Source organism: Podarcis filfolensis (genome assembly GCF_964270895.1).
Source record: "Podarcis filfolensis genome assembly, chromosome: 2".
NCBI lineage: Eukaryota > Metazoa > Chordata > Lepidosauria > Squamata > Lacertidae > Podarcis > Podarcis filfolensis.
The window spans coordinates 115,831,031-115,858,306 of NC_139605.1; the positions used below are offsets into that span (position 1 = coordinate 115,831,031).

A 27,276-nucleotide genomic window follows, 5' to 3' on the forward strand; every position below is an offset into this window, starting at 1 on the left:
TGTAGACAGCATTCCTCCTCCTCTAAACACGGTGAGTTGAGTTGATGCCAAAGAGCTCAATTTTGGTCCCATCTGACCACAACACTTTCACCCAGTTCTCCTCTGGGTCATTCAGATATTCCAGGTGTGGTCTGACCAAGGCAGAATAGAGTGGGGCTATTACTCCCCTTGATCTGGACACAGAATTGCAGCTTAAGTTTCAACTAGCTTGGCATTGGGTTGAGACTCTCAATAGCTTAAATCAGTAATAGCCACTGTGGTGACATCCCCATGTGGGACTCACTCCCATCATCCCCAGCCAGCAAGGCCAGTGGTCTGGGATGATGGGAATGGTAGTCTCAACGTCCGGAGGATCTTCCAACTGCTCCTCTGCCCTGAATGAATTGTAGTCTTGCTTTCTGAGCACTGACCACTTGCTGCTTCAGACATGGACAACGGTTTTGTGTTTGTTTTTTAAAGATATTTATTGGAGTTTTACAAACACATGAATTTAAAAGATCATATAAAAAGAAAGAAATACAATAAAAGAAACATAGAAAAATACATAAAATAAGAAAAGGAAAATAAAAACAAATCCATTTTTGTAACCCTGACTCGTTATCTTATTTCCTTGGCCTCCTCACACCTCCCCTTTTTGTATTCCCATTTAAATAATCAAGTCAGCAAATCCTTACCCTCTTTCATTTATCTTAACTCTATATCTTAACATGTTATAACTCTATATTTTCATCCATTTATCAATTCATGTTTGCATATTCTTATTAACTTTGTTGCTAATGCCACTTATTTTCAGTCCAACATCATTTTACCATTCATTAATTTTACAGTATTACTGAAGATAGTCTTTAAATTTCTTCCAGTCTTCTTCCACCACCTCTTCTCCCAGGTCCCGGATTCTGCCAGTCATTTCTGCCAATTCCATATAATCCATCACCTTCATCTGCCACTCTTCCAGGGTGGGTAGCTCTTGTCAGACATGGACAACGGTTTTGACTCCAAACCCCCAAAATCTACAAAGAAGGCCAGATTTTGCAGACTCTTGATAACTAATTCAGATAGCGGAGGCAGCGCTCCACTAGGCGAAATCATGGGAGACCTCAGCTCCCTCCCCATCCCTTTCACAGTAAATCAACCCCCTGGATTCTCTTGTTTTTATTTTTAATTTATTTATTTGGTTTTTCAAATTAAAGTTTTACAGATATATATCAAACATTAAGAATAAAAACAAGGTTCCAAGGAATCTCCTGGACTTCCATCATCCCCTTTGTGGGTCCTAGGGTAATTTAATCACTTCCTTCCGCATCTTTTTTGATGATCCAAATCTTTTACTTCTCCACTGTGTTCCAATCCTACTAACAATTTTAACTGTTTACAATGGTCTTTAGGATAAGTTACAAATTTTCCCTATTCCTTATTGAAATTTTGGTCTTCTTGATTTCTGATTCCTCTGGTCATTCTAGCCATTTCAGCAAAGTCCACCAACCCCCTGGATTTCCTATCTCAAGGCAAGGGGTGTGAGAATTGAACTATGAATACAGATAGCTGAGTGACCAGGAACCCTCCTACCTGCCCAAACCTCAATCTCCTCCCTGTGTGGCCCCTGAAATATTGCCCATAATAGAACGTGGCACTGGGCTGAAAAAGATTCCCCAATCCTGCTAACAGTACTGATATTATACCTGCTGCTTGAAGTCCTGGAATGCCAGCTTCTGCTCCAGCACTGATATTCTCACATCCCTTTTTGGGGGTTGGGGGAGCACACTCCGATTCCATAGAATTGTAGTGTTGGAAGGGACCCCAAGGGTCATCTAGTCCAACCCCCTGCAATGCAGGAATTTTTTTTGCCCAAGGTGGAACTCGAACCCACAACCCTAAAATCAAGTCTCATGCTCTACCTACAACAAGAGCCCATGTGGTGCAGCAGTGTCAGACTAGGAGCTGGGAGACAAGGTTCAACTCATTCACGGGGTGACCTTGGGCCAGTCACAGCCTTTCTCAGCGCCAGACCTATCTCACAGGGTTGTTGCGATGATAAAATGGAGGGAAAGGGAGAACCAGGTACCTCTTTGGAAAAAAGGTGGAATATAAATATAATAAGATACCCGGTGCCCCTTCCTTTTGTTTTCTTCCACATGGGAATGAGAACACTGACCTTCTTGCAGGGTTCTCGTAAGGACTACTCTGATAATATACAGTGGTACCTTGAGTTACATACGCTTCAGGTTACATACGCTTCAGATTACAGACTCCGCTAACCCAGAACTTTGCTTCAGGGTGGGAACAGAAATCGTGCTCCAGCGGCGCAGCAGCAGCAGGAGGCCCCATTAGCTAAAGTGGTGCTTCAGGTTAAGAACAGTTTCAGGTTAAATACGGACCTCCAGAACGAATTAAGTACTTAACCCGAGGTACCACTGTATGTGGGGCTGCTTTGGAATGCAGTATATGGGCTACTATTAAAATGAGGCTGCATTTGAAATTGTATTTTAACCCCAATTATAAATTGGGTTTTGTTTTTTCTTTCTTTTTTCCCCCTATTATGTTTTTATTGTAATTTTACTGGTGTTAGCTGCCCTGAGCCAGGCTCTGGCCAGGGAGGGTGCGGTATAAATAAAAGTATTATTATTATTATTATTATTATTATTATTATTATTATTATTATTATTATATTTAAAAGCTGGTATGACATATCAGGGGTGCCAACTTGAATAAAATATGGGGGGGAGGCAGGTAAGCCCTTCTTGATTACATGACGCAGTGCACACACACCATTTAAATGGCAATGTCCATCAACCGGTGGGGGGCAGCCCCCTCAAATATTTTATGGGGGACAAAGACCCTTCAGCCACTAGGAGTTGGCTCCTATAGGCATCATGGTTGGAATTTGAACTGGGAGTTGTTGCTGTTTAGTCTAGTCGTGTCCGACTCTTCGTGACCCCATGGACCAGAGAACGCCAGGCACTCCTGTCTTCCACTGCCTCCCGCAGTTTGGTCAAACTCATGCTGGTAGCTTCGAGAACACTATCCAACCATCTCGTCCTCTGTTGTCCCCTTCTCCTTGTGCCCTCCATCTTTCCCAACATCAGGGTCTTTCCCAGGGAGTCTTCTCTTCTCATGAGGTGGCCAAAGTATTGGAGTCTCAGCTTCACAATCTGTCCTTCCAGTGAGCACTCAGGGCTGATTTCCTTCAGAATGGATAGGTTTGATCTTCTTGCAGTCCATGGGACTCTCAAGAGTCTCCTCCAGCACCATAATTCAAAAGCATCAATTCTTCGGCAACCAGCCTTCTTTATGGTCCAGCTCTCACTTCCATACATCACTACTGGGAAAACCATAGCTTTTACTATACGGACCTTTTTTGGCAAGGTCGAACTGGGAGACCGGAGTTCAAATCCCCACTCAGCCAAGAAGGGTGACCTTGGGCCAGTCACCGTCTCTTAGCCTACCTCACGGGGTTCTTGAGAGGACGAACCGGGGAGGGAGTGGTATAAAAATGTAGCAAATCAAATGAGCGTCGGCGGTGCTTCTGGTCCTTTCCTTTACGCCGTCGGGGGCGAGCGGCTTTTACGCGAGGCCGCTTCTCCTTTAAGAGGCTGGCGCTCGGCCGGCTCTGCCCGAGGCCGTCGCAAGTCCCCCCGGCCCAGGGCGTGTCTGTCCCCGGGGTGGCACCGGCCACGGGGAGGGAGCGGAGCTGGCGGTGCTGGTCGTGCGCGGAGGCCGGCCAGGAGCGCGCGGATCCGGGGAAGCGGAGAGGAAGCGAGGGCCCCCAAGGCCTACCCGGCGCCGGCTCAGGGAGGACCCCCTGGACGTCTCCATCTTTGCGCCGCGCCTTGGCCACGGAAGATGCGCATCGTCCTCCTTGGAGCTGCTGCTGGCGGCGGCGGCGCTCGTGTCCGGGGAGCGCGGTGATTAGCCAGATGGGGACCGGCCTGCCCGGCTGACGGAGCGGGGGGAAAGGAGGAGGAGGAGGAAGAAGAGGAGGAGGAGGAGCGGGCGCTTTTGTTGCCGCTGCAGCCGCTGGATCGTCGGCTGCGAGGAGAGGCTGCGCTGCCGGGCGGAGGTAAGGGGCGGCGGGGCGCAGGATCCGCATCTGGGGTATTGGGGTGGGGAGATCGGGGTTAGGAGACGAGGTGGATTATGATGCGGGGTGGGCAGAGGCCCGGGCCGCCCGGGGATGGAGCTGGTGGGGGAGGGGAGGTCTGGATGGAGGGATGGATGGATGGAGAGGCAATGATGGCGCGGAGCAAAGGATGTCCAGTCCTGGCGAAAGGATGCTTTTTCTCTGCTGTTGCTGCTGATGGTCCTCGCTAGCGCTTAACCTGATGCTGGCTCAGATCTCTGCTGAGCACCGTTTGGAGGGGTTCATCTTGCGTCCTCCTCTCTTTCAACACCCCCACCCCACAGATATTTGGTGTTTCGGTTTGCCTCCGCGGTGTGACTTTGCAGGAGGGAAAAGGCACGGCTGTGGTCTTTACTTAGCCCTACAAGTAATCTTGACGGGGGGGGGGAGGCGGAAGGATGCCCTCTCCTTCCCCCCCCCCTTTCCGAAGAGGAGCCCCCATCTCTCTCCCCCCCCCACCTGCTTAGATGGTTGCAGGGACGGCAGAGAGGGCGCAGCAGCCTCAATCGAACTGTGGATGAAGGATGGATTTGCGCCATCGGTGCTTGGATTGGGTTTCACCCTCTGCGCTTCCTCTCCGCCCCCCCCCACCCGTCCACTTTGCTTAGAGCCAGAGATGGAAGGATGCGGCTGCTTCGAGGCCAAGTGGCTGGCCGGGGCTGCCCTCCCCGTGGCCGGCCTTTGCCCGCAGAGTGGTCCTCCTTGGGCTCTGTGTGGAGGATGCTGGAGGGATAAGAGAGGAGACGAGTGAAGGATGAGGAGGCAGATGGACTGAGATTCCCCAGGGCTGGCAGCTGGGGAAGGGGGAGGGGGAGCCAGGACCCAGGCGAGGGGAGGGGAGAAGAGGGGATTCTGTTTTCATGGTCTCCAGCGCCAGAGCCATACAAGAGTTTTGTGTGCTTGCACCTCTCCCCTTTATCTACGTAATTTAGAATAACCACTACTAAATTATTATTCCCATTTAATTCAGAGGGGCTGCCCCTTTAAACCTTCCTGACAACAGCAACCTCTGCTGTGGAAATCCTGCCCCAACGATTAGATGTTTGGGATCTGCTATACTGTAGTTAATAATGAGGAAATGCACTCTGCATGTGCTCAGAGGCACGCTCTCTCTTGTTATTCATTGGCTTTGTCTTTCAGATCTGGTGCTCCAAAACAGACAAAACCCCACATTCAGCACATATTTTATGCTCTGAGAAAAATGACCGTCACACTGGCCCTATATTTAGAATTGTGAAAACAAATTAGAATCCCCCCCCCCTTGGCCTACAAAACAGGGAAGGCCACCCTCCCACCTCACTTATTGTTTTTATATTACCCTGAATATGGGATTCACTAGATTGTAAAAATGGTGTTACAGGGGCAGCTAATTTCCATTAAGTGAATTCAGGAGTGTATTGCTAAGGTTGTGGAAGAGAACAGCTGTAGTCTCCTCTTCCCCCATGGAATAACTATGACTGTTGGAGTCGGGGGAGATGTTTTTTAGGTAGGGAGAGTCATTTGCTGGAGCAGAGGAAAGCAAATCCACCCCCCTCCATTCTGCTTTTCCATCCATCTGTCTCATTTCAATAGTCTCATTATGCAATCTTTGGTAGCTTCCCCCCTATTTTTTTATTATTTTAGGATGTGGGGGTGGGGGGGGGGAGATGGAGGGAAGCCTTCCACACTCTCAGGTGCTATGAAGCAAAGAGGCTCAGCTGGGGCTTATAAACTAGAATACAATAAAGAGTCTCCTTTTTTGCCACACACTTCCTATATGACCTTGGGAAAGTCACTTATCTCCTGTAGGCCTCCAGCCCTCCACAACAGGCATGCCACATGGCTATAGGGTGGGTGGGGGTTATGTTGCTGTATTGACTAAGTGGTTCCCAACTAGCTTAGGACTATAGAACCCCATTTTTCAAAAGCCAACCCATGGACCCCCTACTTTTGAAAATGTTGATATCTCTATGGTAGCTTTTGTTATGTGAATGGTGTTATATGATCTGTTCAGCCGCTGCAGTGAGGGGGTTAGGATCAGCATGTATTTCTGATATGGAGCTGGGGCGTGTGGAAGCACAGAGGGGTTTAGGAGAGGATGCCTTTAAGTTTGTGTTGTTGAAAAAGGAGGGGGCACGGAAGTGCTTCAGGGCCTCATCCAGCAGGGGGCACTATGCACCCCCCTTACTATCTTGGTCTGGTCAGATGCAAAAGGACTTAGACCATGCAAATCCTTTGAATCAATGCTTCAGAACACCGCAGATCAGTTGTTTCGTTTTTGTTTCGTTTGACACCAGGGTTCCTTATTGGTGTTTATGGCATGTGGAGTCCTGAAATGATTTTGGTAGAAACCTGAGGACAGATGAAACCTCCACTTAGGGGTTGCACCTCTCAGACAGAAGGATTTTGGGTTAGAATAAACTGTATATATTGGGTTAGAATATACTGTATATAGAATAAACGCGGGTGGCGCTGTGGGTTAAACCACAGAGCCTAGAACTTGCCGATCAGAAGGTTGGCGGTTCGAATCCCCGCGACGGGGTGACCTCCCGTTGCTCGGTCCCAGCTCCTGCCAACCTAGCAGTTCAAAAGCAAGTCAAAGTGCAAGTAGATAAATAGGTACCGCTCCAGCGGGAAGGTAAACGGTGTTTCCGTGCGCTGCTCTGGTTCGCCAGAAGCGGCTTAGTCATGCTGGCCACGTGACCCGGAAGCTGTCTGCGGACAAACGCCGGCTCCCTCGGCCACTAAAGCGAGATGAGCGCCGCAACCCCAGAATCGGCCACAACTGGACCGAATGGTCAGGGGTCCCTTTACCTTTACCTAAACTGTATATTGACTGGCTCATATGTGTTTGGGAAAGGTCTGGGGTTAATTTATCTACCAGGGCCATAGCTCAAGGATTTGCTTTGCAATACAGATGGTCTCAGGTTCAGTCTCTGGCATTTCCAAGCTGGGCTGTGAAAGACTCGTCTCTGAAAGACAGAGAGGCTCTGCCAGTTTGTAGAGATGATGCAGAACTAGCTGGCCCAATGCTCCAACCTGGCATAAGGCAGTTTCCCATGTTCCTGTGTTTGTTCCCAAGCTGGAGATGTTCTGTCTCCAGTGTCCCCAGCAGGATGCCTCTGAAGATCAGCTGCTGGGAATCACAGGTGGGCAGGTGGGCTGTTGTCCTCAGGTCCTGCTTACAGGGTTCCTTTAGGCATCTTGTTGACCACTGCAAGGCCAGGACTCTAGACTAGATGGGCCTTTGGCCTGATACAGCAGGACTCCTGCCTCTTACAAGCTTTCAGCAGTTTTAAAACTGGCTGTACCTACGGTGGTATCTCCAACCGTTGCTCAGTCCCTGCTCCTGCCCACCTAGCAGTTCGAAAGCATGTGCAAGTAGATAAATAGGTACCACGCCGGTGGGAAGGTATATGGCGTTTCCGTGCGCTGCTCAGGTTCGCCAGAAGCGGCTTAGTCATGCTGGCCACATGACCCGGAAGCTGTATGCCGGTTCCCTCAGCCAATGAAGCGAGATGAGCGCCGTAACCCCAGACCTAATGGCCAGGGGTCCCTTTACCTTTACCTTTATACCTACAGTGGGATCTCCAACTACCACAAACAAAATAATTCTGTTTGAAAGATAGGGGCATGTTTCTGTGTGCCCACTGTACTGCGCAGCAGGGAAGGCAACAGGGTACAGTGGTACCTCGGGTACTTAATTCGTTCCGGAGGTCCGCTCTTAACCTGAAACTGTTCTTAACCTGAAGCACCACTTTAGCTAATGGGGCCTCCCGCTGCCTCCGCAACACCGGAGCACAATTTCTGTTCTCATCCTGAAGCAAAGTTCTTAACCCATGGTACTATTTCTGGATTAGGGGAGTCTGTAAGCTGAAGCGTATGTAACCCGAGGTACCACTGTATTCGGTTTCTCTTTGGGTTAACTCTCAGTGTTAGAATAGAAACTCAGATACATAAGCTAGGCCCAATGGCTCGTTAAACCAGGATTACAGTTGCCAACACAGAATGTCTAGTTGCCATTTTGGGGCCAGTTGTATTTTGCAATGAGAGTTTTTTGGTTCCTGCAATTCATTTTGATTGTGCAGATAAAATATCATGGATAGAATTCGACAGGATGTATTGTTAGTGTGTGAAAACAGACAAGATCCAAAGATCCCCAGCTATGCACCTGCAGATGGCATCTTCACTTGGTCACAAAGGCACAAAACGTGCCTGGCACCTGGCGAATTTCAAAAATTGCTCTGGAACACTTACATACATTATGAAAATGAAACCAATTGGCATATTGTTTCGTTTTGTATAATTTATACTCTTTCTAGCAGAGATTTGGTGAAAGAGCTATTCCCAAGCCCCACACCCTGACCAGTGGAAATATTACTAAGACTATTCCAACAGGTGGAAAATAGCATGTTCTGATCCCACTAATTAACGTGGAGCCAGGATTGTCAGGTAGATTTCCTGCCCAAACCTTTTGGAAATGAAATAAATGTTGCATATGAGATGTCTCCAATAGTTTGTAAAATCTGTCTATTTTTTAGGCCATTTTGTTCTGCCCTTCCTCCAAGCGACTAATGGATCACCTCGCTTCCCATTTTATTCTCACAACAACCCTGTGAAGTAGGTTAGGCTGAGACAAGTGACTGGGTCGGGGTCACCCAGGGAGCTTTGTAGATGGGTGTGGATTCAAATCTGTGTAAATTCTACTTGCACACTGGCCCTCATTCTGTCAACCTTGGTGTTTATCAGCCTGGTGGGATTCAGTAAGAATCAAGTAAGCGACTATATGTGTAACTCCACCCCTTCATTTGCATACCCCACCCTGGGTTCTGTGTCTTGGTCGCTCTAGAACATGGATTGTCGACTGAGCGCTGTCCAGACATTGTTGGACTACAACTCCCATCATCCCTTACCATTGGCCATGCTGGATGGGGTTGATGGGAGTCGTAGTCCAAGAATTCAAAGTTGGCCATCTCTGCTCTAGAGTGTGACACAACGCAGAAGCTGCCTTTTATGCTGGAAACCAAAACAGAGAGGAGATATTGTTCTTCATAGGTGGTGGGTGGTAGCAGTGGAAAGAAAATCCAAAAGTCCTGGCCAGCAAGGCATTGCCTCTAATTGCACATCACTATACAGTGGTACCTCGGGTTAAGTACTTAATTCATTCCGGAAGTCCGTACTTAACCTGAAACTGTTCTTAACCTGAAGCACCACTTTAGCTAATGGGGCCTCCTGCTGCTGCCGCGCCGCCGGAGCACGATTTCTGTTCTCATCCTGAAGCAAAGTTCTTAACCTGAAGCACTATTTCTGGGTTAGCGGAGTCTGTAACCTGAAGCATATGTAACCCGAGGTACCACTGTAAAATGCAGTGTTTACTGAACTTTTACTCAGAGTAAACCCATTGAAATGCATAAACAGGGTTAAGTTAGGGTCATTCATTTCAATGTGTCTACTCAGAGTAAACCTTTGTTGACTACTATCCCACATTTCTTATTTCACATTAACGGGCTTCATTCTGCGACAGGACTACAGTGCCCAGAGTTCTTTTGTGGAAGAGTTTTGGAACCCAGTTTACATCCATAGTGCAGATTTGCTCTAGAACTAGATTTCCTCTTTGAGCCAAGGACTGAATGTAAACATCCTTGCTCCGTGCTCTGATTGCCAGGCAACAATACCCCCTGGGTTAATTAAAAGCGCCAGCAATGCGCGTCTATGTACAAATGCTCGTTGTCCCTGCCGTGAGAATCCCTCCTTCGTCTCGGTGGAAGCATGTGGTTAGCGTGGGTTAGACCCGGTGGTGTGCAAGATTGCTGTCACTGGGTCGCATGGGAGCTACCACATATATTCTCTTTGCTATGATATTTGATTTCAGCCTGTGTTTGAGGCATCACACACACAAACAAACACACTTGTGATTCTAGCTGTGGTGGTGGAATCAGATCCTTTAAGGAAAGGGTCTCCTGCTGAGGTTTGGAGGCAGCTATGATTATGGATGTGTATTTTTGTCAGCTTGGCTTTGTTGGAAGCGATGCTTTTTTTGAAAGCCACATCCAGTCAATTCTCAAATTTTAAGCAGTGTTCCGGGTAGCATAGGACAGAATCCGATAGGATTTATGATGAAAACTTGGCAAGACCGAATTGGCTCTGCCCAGAAGAACTTCATCTGCCAGCCAAGCTCCGCTCCAAAAGCTCTGATTTTGTGCAGCCAATAGAATTACGGTGTGTAAATGAGGCAGAGAGGAAAGGATAGTGGTTGGCCACGTTGCTTCTCACGTCAGAATGGTCCCAGACAGTTCAGATTCACCTGACTTTGCTGATATCATCCTGGCAAGACTTTGGGGTGGCAGAGATTTCTGATTCTGGGGGGGGGGGGGGAGTAAATCAGCCACCACTGCTAGCAGCTGGCTGGTCGGAGGGCAAAGTTTGTTCAGTGCCAGGACATAAACACAGCATGCCCAGGGTGGCATATGCCTTTTGATTTCTTTTGAATTGAGTTTTGGCTGGCCTACACCAGGGTGGAGTACCTGTAGACCTCTAGATGTTGTTGGGCTCTGATGATGCGAGTTGTATTCCAGCATCATCTGAGGGCTCCACGTAAGTCGAACACTCAGGATCCATGCTGAAAGCCTTTGTGGTAAATATTCTGAATTAAATTCAGGTATTGTTTCCCGATGCTGAAGGAAGGAGCAAGAATGAAATAGTCCTACTGCAATATTTGGAAGATAGGAGGCAGAATGAAACCTTTGATGATGCCGTGCTTGGTTTATATTGCTTAATAAAAGTGCAAAGCTTTGGTTTATGTAGCTTTGTAAAAGTGGATAACTTCTCTCGCTCTAGCATTTACGTTTTAAGATAAACCAGGAGTGTTAAATACATCTGTGGAGAAGATAAGGCAAGGAGTTCTGATTCACTTGAAAAGCCACTACCCTGAGTTGTGTCTACTCTAATTCTCCTCTCAGTGAATAGCAGCTGGTGTTCTCTCACTTTTTACAGAAAACCTAAATGACATCATTGTCCAATTGTTGCAGCACACTGATTTCTCCCTTGTTTTTCCAGACCTGATTTGTGATTTTTCTACAACTGCAGAACCAGCCTCTCCAGTGTAGACTCCTGTGCCTTTAATTAAAAGTTTCCTGTTTACAGGTCCTGTTACTTTATTTCTTCTTATTGATCACCAGGCAATCATTGATGAGCAAATGGGACCTGCAGCAAAATGTTGCAGTGTATAGTGCTCCTGGTCTGGGTGCCAGCCAGCCATGTCCTTTTTTTAAAGGATACTGTACTCCATTGCATTCCCTCTTCTTCTGATGTTGTTTTCCTCCACCACTACCACCTTCCTAACTGTCAGTCAGCATTTCATGGCCACTGAGCTTCCTCATTAGTCCTCGTTAGGCTGTGTTTAAGGTCCCTCTCTCTTACATACAGTTTTATTTTTAAAAAATATGCTTCTGCAAACCAGAGTTTCCCTTAGCCTGCTGATACCTCCTTGTTCTCTGTGGGTAGTCCTTTTTTGGTTACATTTTTTTTTATAAGATATTTATTAGAGTTTTACAAAAACAAAAGTTCACAGAATAAAAGAAAAACCAAGAAAAATAAAAAATTCAAAAATACATAAAGAAGAAAAAAAGAGAAAAATACAAAAAACAAATCCATTTTTTGATATTTAAGCTCATTTGCTTATTTCCTTGACCTCCTCACACCTCCCCTTTTTGCATTCCCATTTACATAAGCAATTCAGCAAATCCTTACCCTCTTTCATTTATCTTGACTCTATATCTTAACATATTATGACTCTATCTTTTCATCCATTTAACAATTCATTTTTGCATATTCTTATTAACTTTTGTTGCTGAATACCACTTGTTGCCAATCCGAACATAATTTTAACATTCATTAATTTTACTATATTTCTGAAGGTAGTCTTTAAATTTCTTCCAGTCTTCCTCCACCACCTCTTCTCCCAAGTCTCGGATTCTGCCAGTCATTTCCGCCAATTCCATATAGTCCATCATTCTCATCTGCCACTCTTCCAGGGTGGGTAGATCTTGTGTCTTCCAATACTTCGCAATAAGTATTCTTGCTGCTGTTGTTGCAGTTTTTTTGGTTACATAAGGATTAATATATTTCTGCAGATGTGGCAGTAGATGTGCTAGATAGATGTTTTTTCTCATTAATGGACTGAATGAGAGCCAAAGAACTGAAGATTAATCCTGACAAGAATGAGGCATTGTTGGTGGGGTGGGATGAATGGATAGGAGGTGACCTGGTTTTGATGGGACGACACTCCCTTTGAAGGAGCAGGTACATAGCTTGGAGGTACATCTGATCAACTGCTGTCACTTGGGGCCCAGATGGTTTTGCTGGCATGAAGTCTTCCATCAGCTTTGGCTGGTGGCCCAGTTGCGCCCCTACCTGGACAGGGATAGCCTAACTTCTAGATTAGTTTACTGCAACACATGATATGCCTTTGAAGACGGTTTGGAAACTGCTATTGGTGCAGAAGTCAGTGGCCAGGCTGCACACCAGAGCAAAACAGTCTGAGCACATAACGGCTCAGGCCTGCAATACCTGCAATACCGCCTCTTTCCATATGAACCTACCTAGACCCTGAGATCATCTTCTGAGGCCCTCCTTCGTGTGCCTTCTTCTTGAGAGGTCCGGATGGTGGCACCACGAGAACAGGGCCTTCTCTGCAGTGGCTCCCCATCTGTGGAATGCTCTCCCCAGGGAAGTTCACCTGGCGCCTTCAATTATACACCTTTAGGCGCCAGGCAAAAACATTCCTTTTTAACCAGGCCTTTGGTTGATCTGATTTACATCTTATGCTCTTTTAAAATGTGCGGTTTTTTGGGGGGGGGTATTAGGTTGTTTTTATTTTTGTTATGTCTTTTGTGTTTTTATATCTTGATTTTATTCTGTGAACTGCCCTGAGACCCCTGGGTATAGGGCAGTATATAAATTCAATAAACAAACAAACAAACAAACAAACACATACATACATACATACATTCCTGGTCTGATTGCACTGCACCAATTTGTGCTGGTTTTGATTGGCCTTATGCAGCTCCAGAACCAATACCTCAAGGACCACCTCTCCCCACATAGAATCACAGAATTGTAGAGTTGGAAGGGACCCCAGGGGTCATCTAGTCCAACCCCCTGCAATGCAGGAATCTCAGCTGAAGCATCCATGGCAGATGGCTACCCAACCTTTGCTTTAAAACCTCCAAGGAAGGAACTGACCCTGTGATCGTCATCTGAGGCCCTTCTCCGTGTGCCCCCTCCATGGGAGGTTCCAGGGGGAGGACAACACCAGAACGGGGCCTTTTCAGTGGTGGCTCCCCACTTGTGGAATACTCTCTTCAGGAAGGCTCACCTGGCACCATCATTTAGTTGCCAGGCAAAACCAGTTCTATTCCACAAAGCCTTTGGCTTTTAATTATAGGTGGGCTCCTTCAGTGGGTGAGATGTTTTAGTTTTCTCTTTGCAAAAACAGTAAATAATAATAATTTACGGCGGCACAGCAGCAGCTGGAGGCCCTATTAGCTGAAGTAGTGCTTCAGGTTAAGAACAGTTTCAGGTTAAGAACGGACCTCCGGAACGAATTAAGTACATAACCAAAGGTACCACTGTAGTCAGTTAAACATTAAAAGCTTCCCTAAACATGGCTGCCTTCAGATGTCTTCTAAAAGTCTGGTAGTTGTTCTTCTCTTTGACGTCTGGTGGGAGGGCGTTCCATAGGGCAGGTGCCACTACAGAGAAGGCCCTCTGCCTGGTTCCCTGTAACTTCGCTTCTCGCAGTGAGGGAACCACCAGAAGGCCCTCGGCGTTGGACCTCAGTGTCCGGGTGGGGGTGGAAACACTCCTTCAGGTATACTGGACTGAGGCCGTTTAGGGCTTTAAAGGTTAGCACCAACACTTTGAATTGTGCTCGGAAACGTACTGTGAAGAGCTGTACATGAAGAGCTGAGGGACAAAATTGTTCCCTGCACAAACCGAATCCTCTCCGGCTTTGCTGAGGAAGGTCTCTCGGGGAGGCTCTGCCTGTCGTGTCCCAAAATTTGGTGCAAGGTAGCTCAGTTCCCTGCTGCTGGGCCCTCAACCAAGGACAGAGGCTTTGGGGAAGGGGAGCAGCTGAAGAGGTGGCTGATTTTCTGCTCCATCTGAGGCAAAATAGGCAGCTGGTCACTGCAGGGTCCTTGCTGTACCTCCTGTTCTTGGCTTAATTCATCCTCAGGCAGAGGAGGGGCAAGGAAGAGTGGCTCTCTCTCTCTCTCTCTCTCTCTCTCTCTCTCTCTCTCTCTCTCTTTCTGGTTGAGGGTGTGGGAGGAACAGAAGGCAATTGGCCAAAAGCCCTCACAGTGCAGGGAAAGCAATTGTGTTCAAGATGCTGATGTGGGAAAAACTTGCTATTTTTTCCCTTATGGGTTATCCAAGAACCCGTATAGAGTCCTTAAGTGGGTTCCCTATCGGTCGGAGAAAATAACAGAGGCCAACCAGAGAATATTGAGAAGCAAAGCAGCTAGTAAGCCTGATCTTTACTCAAGGAACTGCAGCAGGGGTCTCCACTCACCACACGCAGGAGGGAGGAGGAACCCAGACCAATGGTGTGCAGTCCCTTATATAGACTTTTGAAATTGCCCACCCTGTAGCTCAAGACCACCCCCCAAAACATCATACATACGTCATAAAAGGAGGCTGTCTACAGCAGAAATACATCACAGGAAGCTGTCTACAGCAGAAATCCTGTCTGCCAGGATACCTGACAATGGCCAGTGATTGCTTTACCTGGGCAGCCCAGACATTCTTTTGTGATGGTAAATACTTTAATTCCTGAATTCAGGTCACAGGCTCACCCTGTGCCTGCTAAATCTGGGTTCCAGCGAGATTTTGCGGGCCTCTCACAAGACCCAGTTCCCTCCTGTCATTGAAGAGGAGCTCACCTTGAAGAAGTTGTGCCAGAAGTTGTGCCGTTATCATTTGTATTCCATCGGGTCAGTTTTGTGTGTGTGTGTGTGTGTGTGTGTGTGTGTTTTGGGCTGGTGAGTCACTTTCCCTCCCTCTGATCTCTGCTCTAGATGGGGAAATGTTTTATCAATTACCCCCTAATCTCCTCTGTTAACAGTCTCTCTCTTGACTTCCAGGAAGCGCCTCTCGTGTTTTCCCACCGCTGCCTGAATCATGATGTTTTACTGTTGAAATTTAATGGCCGTTGTCATTGTTGTGACGGCAGCCTTGGGAGAAAGTGAGCAAGGCAGTTTGGTCTGTGAGGCTCGTGGTGCCCTGTGCAGTATTGCTTCAGTCCATACTCTTACAGACTGGTAAATGGTTGGTGTAACACAGTGGCAGAGAGGCTAAGCCAGTGGCGTAGCGTGGGGGGTGCAGGGGGGGCCGGCCGCACCGGGCGCAACATATGGGGGGGTGCGCTCCCACTCGCAGCTCTCTGCCCCTACCTGGCTCACTCACTCTCTCTCACTGCAGTGCTGGCTGTGCGAATCCGATCCGAGACGCCGGGTCGCCGCCCACTGTGGAGGGGGTGGGTGCCAGGCGTGCGGTGCAGAGAGAGAGCGAGGGACTATCTGGGGGAGGGACAGTGCAGCGGCCGCCCAGCGCAGTGCTGAGCGCGGGACAGAACCACACCAGACCAGACCAGGCAGCAGCAAGAAGAAGCTGGCAGCGGCGGCAGGTTAGGGGTTAGGGGGCGCAAATTACTTGCCTTGCCCCGGGTGCTGACAACCCACGCTACGCCGCTGGGCTAAGCTATGAATCATAGAAGCATATGATTTTAGACTTGGAAGGGGTCCCGAGGATCATCTAGTCCAACCCTTGCTGTGCAGGAACCTTTTGCCCCAACCTATGACCCTGAAGTTAAGAGTCTAAGGCTGGATCCTGCCTCTGCCACACAGGAAAACACTCCCCACCAGCACTCAGCCTCCATTTCCTTCCATCTATAATAATAACAACAACAACAAACAACAACAACAACAACAACAATAATAATTTTTTATTTATACCCCGCCCTCCCCAGCCAAGGCCGGGCTCAGGGCGGCTAACAAGCAATAATAAAAACAAGTTGAATGAATACAACTTAAAAACAAGATTAAAAAATATTGAAACATTAAAATATTAAAAAGCAGCCTCATCACAGGAGGAGAAAGGAAAAAGAAAAAAGAAAGAGGGGGAAGGAATCAAACTGGCTCCAAGCCAAAGGCCAGGCAGAACAACTCTGTCTTACAGGCCCTGCGGAAATAAATCAGATCCTGCAGGGCCCTGGTCTCATGAGACAGAGCGTTCCACCAGGCCGGAGCCAGAGTTGAAAAGGCCCTGGCTCTGGTTGAGGCTAATCTAACTTCCTTAGGGCCCGGGACCTCTAGGGTGTTGCTATTTATGAACCTTAAGGTCCTCCGTGGGGCATACCAGGAGAGGTGGTCCCATAGGTACGAGGGTCCTAGGCCGTGAAGGGCTTTAATGTTTGTTTATTTCTTAAATCTCTGTACAGCCCTCTGAGGATCACAGGGTGGCTTACAATATGCAAACACAAAAACACATGCCATAATAACAAGCCAAAAAAATACCTGTTTAAAAGGCCATAGATTGTTTCATTAGCCAAAGGCCTATGAGGAGAGGAATGTTTTCACCCGGCACCTAAAGATATGTAACGCAGGCGCCAGATGAGCCACCCTGGGGAGAGCAAATGGGGAGCCACCACAGACAAGACCCCGTTCTTGTGTGTTAACACCCTTTAGACCTCTTATGGAGGAGGCACACAAAGAAGGGCCTCAGATGATGATATGAGGGGGGGTGTGTGTTAAAAATACTTGTAGAAGGGCTGGTGGAACTTTTTCAGCCATATTCCCTTCAATTGTCCACTCTGCAAATTCAAGGATAGGGTTGGGTTATCAATGAATATACATATACTGTTGTTGTTGGCATCTGTCTGTCTTGAGAGACAATGGAGTGCACCTTGAAAGGAGGGGCGTGAAGCAAAACTGCTCCGTTAGCAGCACTAAAGTGACTTCCCCGGGGTGGAATCCTGGGCTGTGTCTATGGAGGTCCTGGGCTCCCCAGATGGCAACTCTCTGCCTTCTCAGCCTCCCTGAGGTGGTCCAAAGGAAAGCAGAGCAATATATTTCGCACCAGCTGGGCTGCAGGACTTGCCGGAAGGAGAGTTTGGATTTGATATCCCACTTTATCACTACCCAAAGGAGTCTCAAAGCGGCTAACATTCTCCTTTCCCTTCCTTCCCCACCACAAACACTCTGTGAGGTGAGTGGGGCTGAGAGACTTCAAAGAAGTGTGACTAGCCCAAGGTCACCCAGCAGCTGCATGTGGAGGAGCGGAGACGCGAACCCGGTTCACCAGATTACGAGTCCACCACTCTTAACCACTACACCACACTGGGTGGCGTACAATGCGCCATCCAACCATCTTAAGGACCCCAAGTTGGATTTGTGTAGGGTTTACTCCTTAGTCTAGATATGCCGCAAGGGAGCAGAGGTTTAGGATCAGAGTTTTTCTTCTCCTAGATGGGCTACTTGCCCAGTTTGACGAGCCCCATCTATTCCCAAATTCCCTCTATGGCATGTGCAGAAACTGCCTTCTTCACCGTTGGACCCACTCTTGGTCTTGTCTGCTCAATGCACCAGGGCCTGTCGTCCCTAAGTTACTGTGGGTTTGCGACACATCAGCTACCCTCACCTGGTTTAGCCAGCCAGTTGAAACCATTTCCTGGGGTGCAGTCACATGATGACAGTTTCTAGGAGCCACAGATGGGAGCTGAGTGCAAGGTGGGATCCAAAGGTGTATATCCCTACCCTGAGACCCCACACGCCCCATGTATTTACAGTATTCAACAGATTTTTTATTATTATTATTATTATTATTATTATTATTATTATTATTATTATTTATACCCCACCCTTCCTGGATCAAAAACCGGGCTCAGGGTGGCTAACAACAAATTTTAAACACTTTAAAACAAATATAAAAGCAGCATAAAATACAGTATAAAAACACGAATAACAATAAAATTCAAACAAAAAAAAAATCAATTACCGTATTTTTCACTCTATAAGACGCACCAGACCACAAGAGGCACCTAGTTTTTGGAGGAGGAAAACAAGAAAAAAAATATTCTGAATCTCAGAAGCCAGAACAGCAAGAGGGATCGCTGCGCAGCGAAAGCAGCAATCCCTCTTGCTGTTCTGGCTTCTGGGATAGCTGCGCAGCTTGCATTCGTTCCATAAGACGCACACACATTTCCCCTTACTTTTTAGGAGGGAAAAAGTGAGTCTTATAGAGCAAAAAATACGGTAGATAATCCCCAGGGCTAGCTGGCTGAATTGGTCCTACTTGGGCCAGCGAGGAGACCAGGGGAGAATTAGCTGTAGGTCTCAGAGAGGGTGATCTTCATAAAAGGGGAGGGGGAGGGAAGAGAAGGGAAATAAAAGATCAGGCTGAATTCAAATTAAAGGCCAGGCGGAATAGCTCTGTCTTACAGGCCTGACGGAAGGAGGTTAAATCCTGAAGGGCCCTGGTCTCATGGGACAGAGATAATTTGAATACTGTAAATACTGATGGTAATGTTACTTTCTTTACAGCACAACCATGTGCACTTCTACTCAGAAGCGAGTCCCATTGAGTAAAATGGGATTACTCCCAGATAAATGGCCACAACTGCCTTCACCCTTTTGGGTGTAGTTTTGGACTACATTTCCCATCAGCTCCAGCCACTGAACTGCACCTTCTCTCACTCCTGGCGATTGGTTTGGCTTTCTGGGACTGATGTGAGTTGTAGCTCAGCAACATCTCGAAGGTCACAAGTTCCCCACCCTAGGTGTATAATCATTTCCTGTTAGCGTACCTCAACACAGATGGGAATTCAGGACTCAGGGTGAGAAAGTGAGAAGCCATGTTTGTAGAATCGTAGTGTTGGAAGGGAACCCAAGAGTCATCTAGTCCAGCCCCCTGCAATGCAGGAATCTCAGCTAAAGCATCCATGACAGAGAACCATCCAACCGCTGCTTAAAAACCACCAAGGAAGGAGAGTCCACAACCGTTCCATGATGGCTTCAGGGTTTTCGTGACAGGCATTGTCGGGTCAGTTGGAGACAATGGTACAGTGGTACCTCAGGTTAAGAACTTAATTCGTTCTGGAGGTCTGTTCTTAACCTGAAACTGTTCTTAACCTGAGGTACCACTTTAGCTAATGGGGCCTCCCGCTGCCGCTGCACGATTTCTATTCTCATCCTGAAGCAAAGTTCTTAACCTGAGGTACTATTTCTGGGTTAGCGGAGTCTGTAACCTGAAGCGTCTGTAACCTGAAGTGTCTATAACCCAAGGTACCACTGTATAGGATTGCAGGCCTAAGAATTATTTTTTTTTTAAAGGGAAGATGTCAGCTGCTGTTAAGAAACAAAAACAAACAGGAAAAAGCCCACACACCCCTAAAGAGACAGCCAAGCTACTTGAAGCGCGTGGGCAGCATAAAAAGCCAATTCGATCCAATAAGTGGCACAAATTTGGGGGGGGGGGAGGGAAGAAACTCTTGCAGGTATTAGCTCCAGCCCTCTTCCTTTACCCAGGGATGAGGAATGTGTGGCCCTCCAGATGTTGTTGGATTCCATCTCCCATCAGCCCCTGCCAGCATGGTCAAGGATGATGGGAGTTAATAATAATAATAATAATAATAATAATAATAATAATAATAATAATAATAATAATTTATTATTTGTACCCTGCCCTTCTGGCTGGGTTTCCCCAGCCACTCTGGGTGGCTTACAACAGAATATTAAAAATACGATAAAACATCAAATATTAAAAACTTCCCTAAACAGGGCTGCCTTCAAATATCTTCTATCAGTCAGATACAGTGGTACCTTGGGTTAAGAACTTAATTCGTTCTGGAGGTCCATTCTTAACCTGAAACTGTTCTTAACCTGAAGCACCACTTTAGGTAATGGGGCCTCCCGCTGCCGGAGCACGATTTCTGTTCTCATCCTGAAGCAAAGTTCTTAACCCGAGGTACTTTTTCTGCGTTAGCGGAGTCTGTAACCTGAAGTGTCTGTAACCTGAAGTGTCTGTAACCTGAGGTACCACTGTAGTTGTTTATTTCCTTGACATCTGATAGGAGGGCATTCCACAGGGCAGGTGCCACTACTGAGAAGGCCTTCTGCCTGGTTCCTTGAAATCTCACTTCTCGCAGTGAGGGAACCACCAGAAGGCCCTCGGAGCTGGACCTCAGTGTCCGGGCTGAACGATGGGGGTGGAGACGCTCCTTCAGGTATATGAACATACACCATTTCTGGAGTCCCAACAACAGGTCAGCCGCTGTTGCTTTAGCCATGACTCTCGATTCCCTGCACATAGAAAACTGGTACCATTCCCAAGTTATTCTTCTCCTTGACGTTTAATTTTCTGCACGCGATCTGAAGTGGTGCAGTCAAGAAATCTCACCTGCCGTTTTGTGGGACCCTGAGCTTCGGAGATAAGGCTTGTGATAAGTGGCAGCCAGAGCTATGGCTTGAAGGAGGCAGGATCTGCAATGCTGACAAGCTCTGCAGTCACTAGATGGAGCCCGAGATGTAGTCTTCCCCCGGAGGAGGGCGTTCCAGTAACACACATCTCCCTTCCGAGAAGTGTCTCTAGAGCTCTTTGCCGCTCATTTGCATGTGTATAAAGGGGACCTGTCAGCCTAATAAGAATGCAATTAATTTCCACTGAGCGCATCCTATTCAAAGGTATCTCCGAACACTTCTGCAGATTTAATAATATAGCTGGGGGAATTATATAGCATTACAGATAATAAATAATAGATTCTAACAATAGGGGATTAGAAGTGGCAGGTCGGCGGTGCTCTCAGTTATGCCGGGGTAAGACTCGAGATCCAGATCTAGACTTCTAGAGAGCAGTCGCAGAAATCTTCCCCTCTCCCTTTTGCTGCAAGGTCTATGAGAGCATCTGTTGATGCATTCAAGGGATGAAGGCTAGGCTCTAGAACAGAGTTTCCCAAACTTGGGTCTCCAGCTGTTTTTGGACTACAACTTCCATCATTCCTAGCTAGCAGGACCAGTGGTCAGGGATGATGGGAATTGTTGCCCCAAAGCAGCTGGAGACCCACGTTTGAGAAGCCCTGCGCTAGAGCAATGGTCTTCAGCCTTGGTTCTCTAGATGTTGTTGAAATACAACCCCCTCCATCCTTGGCTGTTGGCTAAACTTCTTGGGGGTTATAGAACAACAGGATGTGGGGAACCAAAGTTGGAGAACACTGCTCTAGAGTTTGACGCATTTGGGGAAAATATGGAAATTAGCTTGCTGAACTTCAGCATAGCCATGATGTGGGGATAGGTGTGTAGCCGTTTAACTTGGCACCGTTTGGACAACATAGCTCAGCGGTTTTCAGAACTGTGGTCCAGGGAGCTCTGCATTCCCAGAGGCTTGTCAGGGATTCTTCACTGAAATGATTGTCAATGTCAGATGGGCTTCCCATATAGACAGCTGGCTTACCTGCCACAACCAACCTTCCCCTGAAATATGGAGCCACAGAAGATAGTAGAAGATGTTCTGGAGAGGAGGTCTAATTTGGTGAGGCTCAACAGGACTGATGCTCAACACACATTGCATGAACTGAGAATGCACCTTAGAATATGATCCATAATTCTCTGCAGTGCTTCCATGACAGACAAGTCAATCTGAAACACGTTCTGCATGTTCAGTAGACATTTTGAAAACCACTGGCTAGCTCGTCTACAGTAAGGGGGGGAAGTATTTGATCCCCTGCTAAATTTGCCCGTTTGCCCTCTGACGAAGAAATGACTGGTCCATCATTTTAATGGTAGGTTTATTGTAGCTGTGAGAGACAGAATAACAACAGGAAAAAACCCAGAAACCCAGAAGACAAAAGTCAGAGATTGATGTGCATTATAATGAGGGAAATAAGTATTTGATCCCCTATCAACCAGCCAGATGTCAGGCTACCTGGTATCTTCACTGTATGTAAGGAGCTGAGATTAGAAGCACCTGCTGTAAGGGAGAGGCCTTACCTGTAATCCCAGCTTGTTACCTGTCGACAGAAGCAAACCAGCAGATTCCAAACTAGCCACCATGACCAAGACCAAAGAGCTGTCCAAGGATGTCAGGGACAAGATTGTAGACCTGCACAAGGCTGGACTGGGCTACAAGACTATTGCCAAGCAGTCTGGTGCCAAAAAGTTATTAAAGCCCCATATTATCCTTTGGAACTGCAGTTTTCAGGCAGGATATGACAAAAAGCCCAACGTTACTAAATATTATAACTCTTCAAATCAGATGTCCCTTGCTGTCTAGCGTTAAAACAATGAAATAAAGCTCGCTTAGTGTGTGGAGCTGTCCTAAGAAGTTACGTTTTTCCTTTTCAAGCAAATATTTCTGAAACTAAATGTGAGATTGATTGAAGCTTGGGCACATAATTCTGCCCTCACAAAGTAAGATGGGCAAAGTGTAATAAATTCTCTATTGTGCATGGGCCAAGTCCCAGAAATATGAAGAACCCATAAATATCATAAATAGGGTTGCCAGCTTTTGATTTCAAAGATGCTAGCCCTCTGGGAGATGCCAGGAAGCAGAGATGGAGCAGGCAGGACAGAACCAGGAAAGGGCTAGGAGTGGAGCGCGACAGAACCAATTTGGCTTTGCAAATCGGACCCAGCACTGCTTACCTCACAGAACATAAAGTATTGGCTGGCACGAGGAAACCCTAATTCTGAATCCAAAGACAAATGGACGTGAGCAAGACAGCTTTCCAAATGTTTCCTCACCTGCAGCAGAAGCTATCTATCCATTAGGTTTACCAGACCAGTACAGCACAGAAAAACTGATTTATTTTCATTTTAATTTCTTGAGAATTCTGGCCCTCCCTAGCCACAGTGCATGTGTATATATGAATGATGTTGTAACGCACTAAGGGGAGCCATAGACCACATATGGCACCTCAAGAGATTCTTGGGAACCCCGCCTCCCAACCCAACCCCCAAATTATGTCATTGATTTTTTTTATAAAAAAGAATTTGCTCCTGTGGTTCTCCCGCTGTGAGGACACAATGATACTTATTGGGCACCCCCCAACCCCCCCATATTAATTATTCTTTTAAATAGATTTCACAGGCTGCTCACATAGATCCCACACTGTGATACCAAAACGTTTGCCAAAAACTTTTTTACGAACCCCCCAAGAACCCCACAATGTGTCAATTTTAGATAGGTAGGTGGTGTTGTTTAGTCGTGTCCAACTCTTTGTGACCCCATGGACCAGAGCACGCCAGGCACTCCTGTCTTCTACTGCCTCCCGCAGTTTGGTCAAACTCATGCTGGTAGCTTCAAGAACACTATCCAACCATCTCGTCCTCTGTCGTCCCCTTCTCCTTGTGCCCTCCATCTTTCCCAGCATCAGGGTCTTTTCCAGGGAGTCTTCTCTTCTCATGAGGTGGCCAAAGTATTGGAGTCTCAGCTTCAGGATCTGTCCTTCCAGTGAGCACTCAGGGCTGATTTCCTTCAGAATGGATAGGTTTGATCTTCTTGCAGTCCATGGGACTCTCAAGAGTTTCCTCCAACATCATAATTCAAAAGCATCAATTCTTCAGCGATCAGCTTTCTTTATGGTCCAGCTCTCACTTCCATACATCACTACTGGGAAAACAATAGCTTTAACAGACCTTTGTTGGTAAGGTGATGGATAGGTAGGTAGGTAGTTTTTACTGACTGTTCTACCTTCACCGTTGGAGGAAGTAAGTCTCTGAATACCAGCTGCTGGGGAAATCACATCAGGGGAGAGCGCTGTCTCACCCACGTTCTTCTTTCAGGCTTCCCACCAGGGCATCTGACTGGCCACTGTGAGAACAGAATGCTGGACAAGTATTGCAGGGGGTTGGACTAGATGACGCTTGGTGTCCCTGCCAGCTCTACAGCTCTGTGATTTTTTGACCTTATGGGCTTTTGTTTTGATCCAGCAGGACGCTTCTTAATGGGCCCTGAAGGCCTGAGTCAGGCATAGGCAAACTCGGCCCTCCAGATGTTTCAGGACTACAACTCCCATCACCCCTAGCTAACAGGACCAGTGGTCAGGGATGATGGGAGTTGTAGTCCCAAAACATCTGAAGCGCCAAGTTTGCCTATGCAAACCATGTTTTCGTCAAGTTCCAGAAACAAAGCACTGTCAGTGCTTGTCTAATTTCCGAGAGCAGGGGTTTTGCATAGGGTGGGAGCCCAACGTAGTAAGAGAAGGCCCTCTCTCTGATCACTACATGATGGGCATCCAGGCATGTTTGCATGGGCGCTACGCAAAAGTCCCACTCAGATTGTTTCTCAATGAAGTGGCCTTTTGCCAGGACATTGTGCCTTGCTGGCATCTCAGTAGATCCAGCTCAACTTCCTCAAAGATTTAGTTTTTTGCCATTTGTGCGAAGGGAAGGGCCTCTCTTTGTTCCTCTTCTTGACACTCCTATGCTGGTTCCTGCCCCATTTTGACGTGCCCTGGGTCCAAAATCTGCTTGCAGGTATTGCTGTGGCCTGGAGGAGGTCTTCCTATGAGGCAAGAGGAGGCGTCCGTCTTGTGCATCGGAATTTGCATGCCAGTATAAGTCAGAAGAGCCTAGGACTTGCCGATCAGAAGGTCGGTGGTTTGAATCCCCGCGACGGGGTGAGCTCCCGTTGCTCAGTCCCTGCTCCTGCCAACCTAGCAGTTCAAAGCACGTCAAAGTGCAAGTAGATAAATAGGTACCGCTCCGGCGGGAAGGTAAACGGCGTTTCCATGTGCTGCTCTGGTTCGCCAGAAGCGGCTTAGATATGCTGGCCACATGACCTGGAAGCTGTACGCCGCCTCCCTCGGCCAATAAAGCGAGATGAGCGCCGCAACCACAGAGTCGGCCACGACTGGACCTAATGGTCAGGGGTCCCTTTACCTTTACCTATAAGTCATAAGAAGGAGTCAGGCAGATCTGGTGCATGGTTGGAAAGTTCTCTTACACAAGTCCTGTTGAGATGAACAGGAGCAGTTGCAAAGGGTATGACTGTTCTTAGGGTACAGTCTTCTTCTATCTTTAAACTGTGTTGAAAAACGAGGCATCAGCCACCTATCCTCCAAGATGGTTTTGTTTTAAGTTTTTCGTGTGTGCTAAAACTCAGTCTAAGTTGTGTTTTTTAAAATCGTTTAACCACATCAGTTAACAAACATGGATATGTATGCTATAATGTTATTGTTTAGTTAAATAAATTGTTTCCATTATTATTAAGGAAATGATTATTTTTCTCCTTCCAATAAAGTGCAGCAGAAAAGTCGCCCAAATATAACCAATAATTTCATAATTACCTGTCTTTGTATTTCTAACAGTATAACCAAATCAGTAATTTTTGATATAACTGTAAAAACTTATTATTCCAAAAAGGAAACCTTCATCTGGTTGTAAATATTAAGATTATACCAGCAAGAATGAGTCTTTCTGTTAAAAAATGATTTAAATCAAGTCTTCCTGACGAGTGATTTCAATCAAGTCTTACTGACTAGTGATTTAAATCGATTTGATTTAAATGAAATCCGCCCTGATCCCACACAATGTTGTTCCTAAAACTTCCGTAATCCACATGAGAGCAAGGGATGGGAATATACGGTAAATATACAAAAGGATCAGCTTGAACTGTTTTTATTTATTTGTGTCTCCTCGTAGTCTTCCCCCGCCTCCTCCAGATGAGCTTGACAAATTGTGACAGCAACAGTAGCACAGACGTGGCTTAAGGCTACGTCTGCTTTAGCAGCTCACGCAAGTCCAGAGGGAAGGGGCCTTGGCGCCAGATACACACTGTGTGCAGACGTTGGGTTTTCGGCGATATAGAGGTGGGATTGGATGGTATTTCCTATGGTTTGGGGTGCACGGTGTGTGCGGGTGATTGCCTGGATGAAACTGATTTTGCAGGATTTGATAGCGCTTCAGTTTGCGCCCCTCAAAAACGCTGAAACCATTTCTCAGCAGCGTCTCTGAAACCCGTGCAACAGGTGGGATGTGTGTGTGTGAGAGAGAGTGAGTTTATTTCAGTGTATCAGCAAATGTCTGCCAGATATTATTTGTGACAGGTTATGCATTTCTCCACCAATCTCTCACAAGCGGATGCCTGGAGCAATTTTTTTGAACTTGCTTTGAATTTGGTTTAATTAATTAATCTGTTTAGTACACGAAGGGGAGAGTGCTTATCTGCATTTTATATAGACGCTGTATGTAAGTGCCCAGTCTTTGTGTGTGTGTGTGTGTGTGTGTGTGCGCGCGCGCACTGTGGGAGGTAGAAATCTTGTAAGCCTCACAGGGTGACTCTAGCTTCCCCTCCTTTTCAGCAATTCCATAACAAGTCCTCTCTCTCTCTTCCACCCACCCCCCGTGCCTTTTCACTTGTGATGTAGTCTGCTTAATTTCCTGAGTCCATTGACTTGCACATGATTGTGAGCAGTGGCGTAGCGTGGGGGGTGCAGGGGGGGCCGGCCGCACCGGGCGCAACATCTGGGGGTTAGGGCAAATCCACAGGTTAGGGGGCGCAAATCCACGGGTTAGGGGGCGCAAATCCACGGGTTAGGGGGCGCAAATCCACAGGTTAGGGGGCGCAAATTACTTGCCTTGCCCCGGGTGCTGACAACCCACGCTACGCCACTGATTGTGAGTGCACTAGTCAAATGACAATCGGTGCTAGAAACTGGAAGAAAAACACTATTCACCACATGGCTCCTGGAACCTAGGTTACGGGTGCAAAAACAGAATGGCTAGTCGCCTTTTTCCAGTTAAGCAGCACTTTCTTTCTTTTTCAAAACACATGAACTAATACACAATTCACATCAGTGGCACATTTATCACATTTTTAATAGCAATTCTTCACTGGATGTGGGTGGCACTGTGGTCTAAACTACTGAGTCTCTTGGGCCTGCTGATCAAAAGGTCGGCTGTTCGAATCCCTGCGACGGGGTGAGCTCCCGTTGCTCAGTCCCTGCTCCTGCCAACCTAGCAGTTCGAAAGCACGTCAAAGTGCAAGTAGATAAATAGGTACCACTCCAGCAGGAAGGTAAATGGTGTTTCCGTGCGCTGCTCTGGTTCACCAGAAGCGGCTTAGTCATGCTGGCCACATGACCCAGAAGCTGTACGCCGGCTCCCTCGGCCAGTAAAGCGAAATGA

At 47.1% G+C, this 27,276-nt stretch overlaps 1 protein-coding gene across 1 annotated transcript in view; it reads left to right on the forward strand.

Annotated features, from left to right (window-relative positions):
* Nucleotides 1–3,585: 3,585 nt before the first annotated feature.
* Nucleotides 3,586–27,276, forward strand: part of MAP3K12 (mitogen-activated protein kinase kinase kinase 12) — a 124,353-nt gene continuing 100,662 nt past the window's right edge. The window contains exon 1 of the mRNA XM_083599193.1: nucleotides 3,586–4,057. The gene's annotated coding sequence lies outside the window, so the exon portion shown is untranslated. The remainder of the gene's footprint in view (nucleotides 4,058–27,276) is intronic.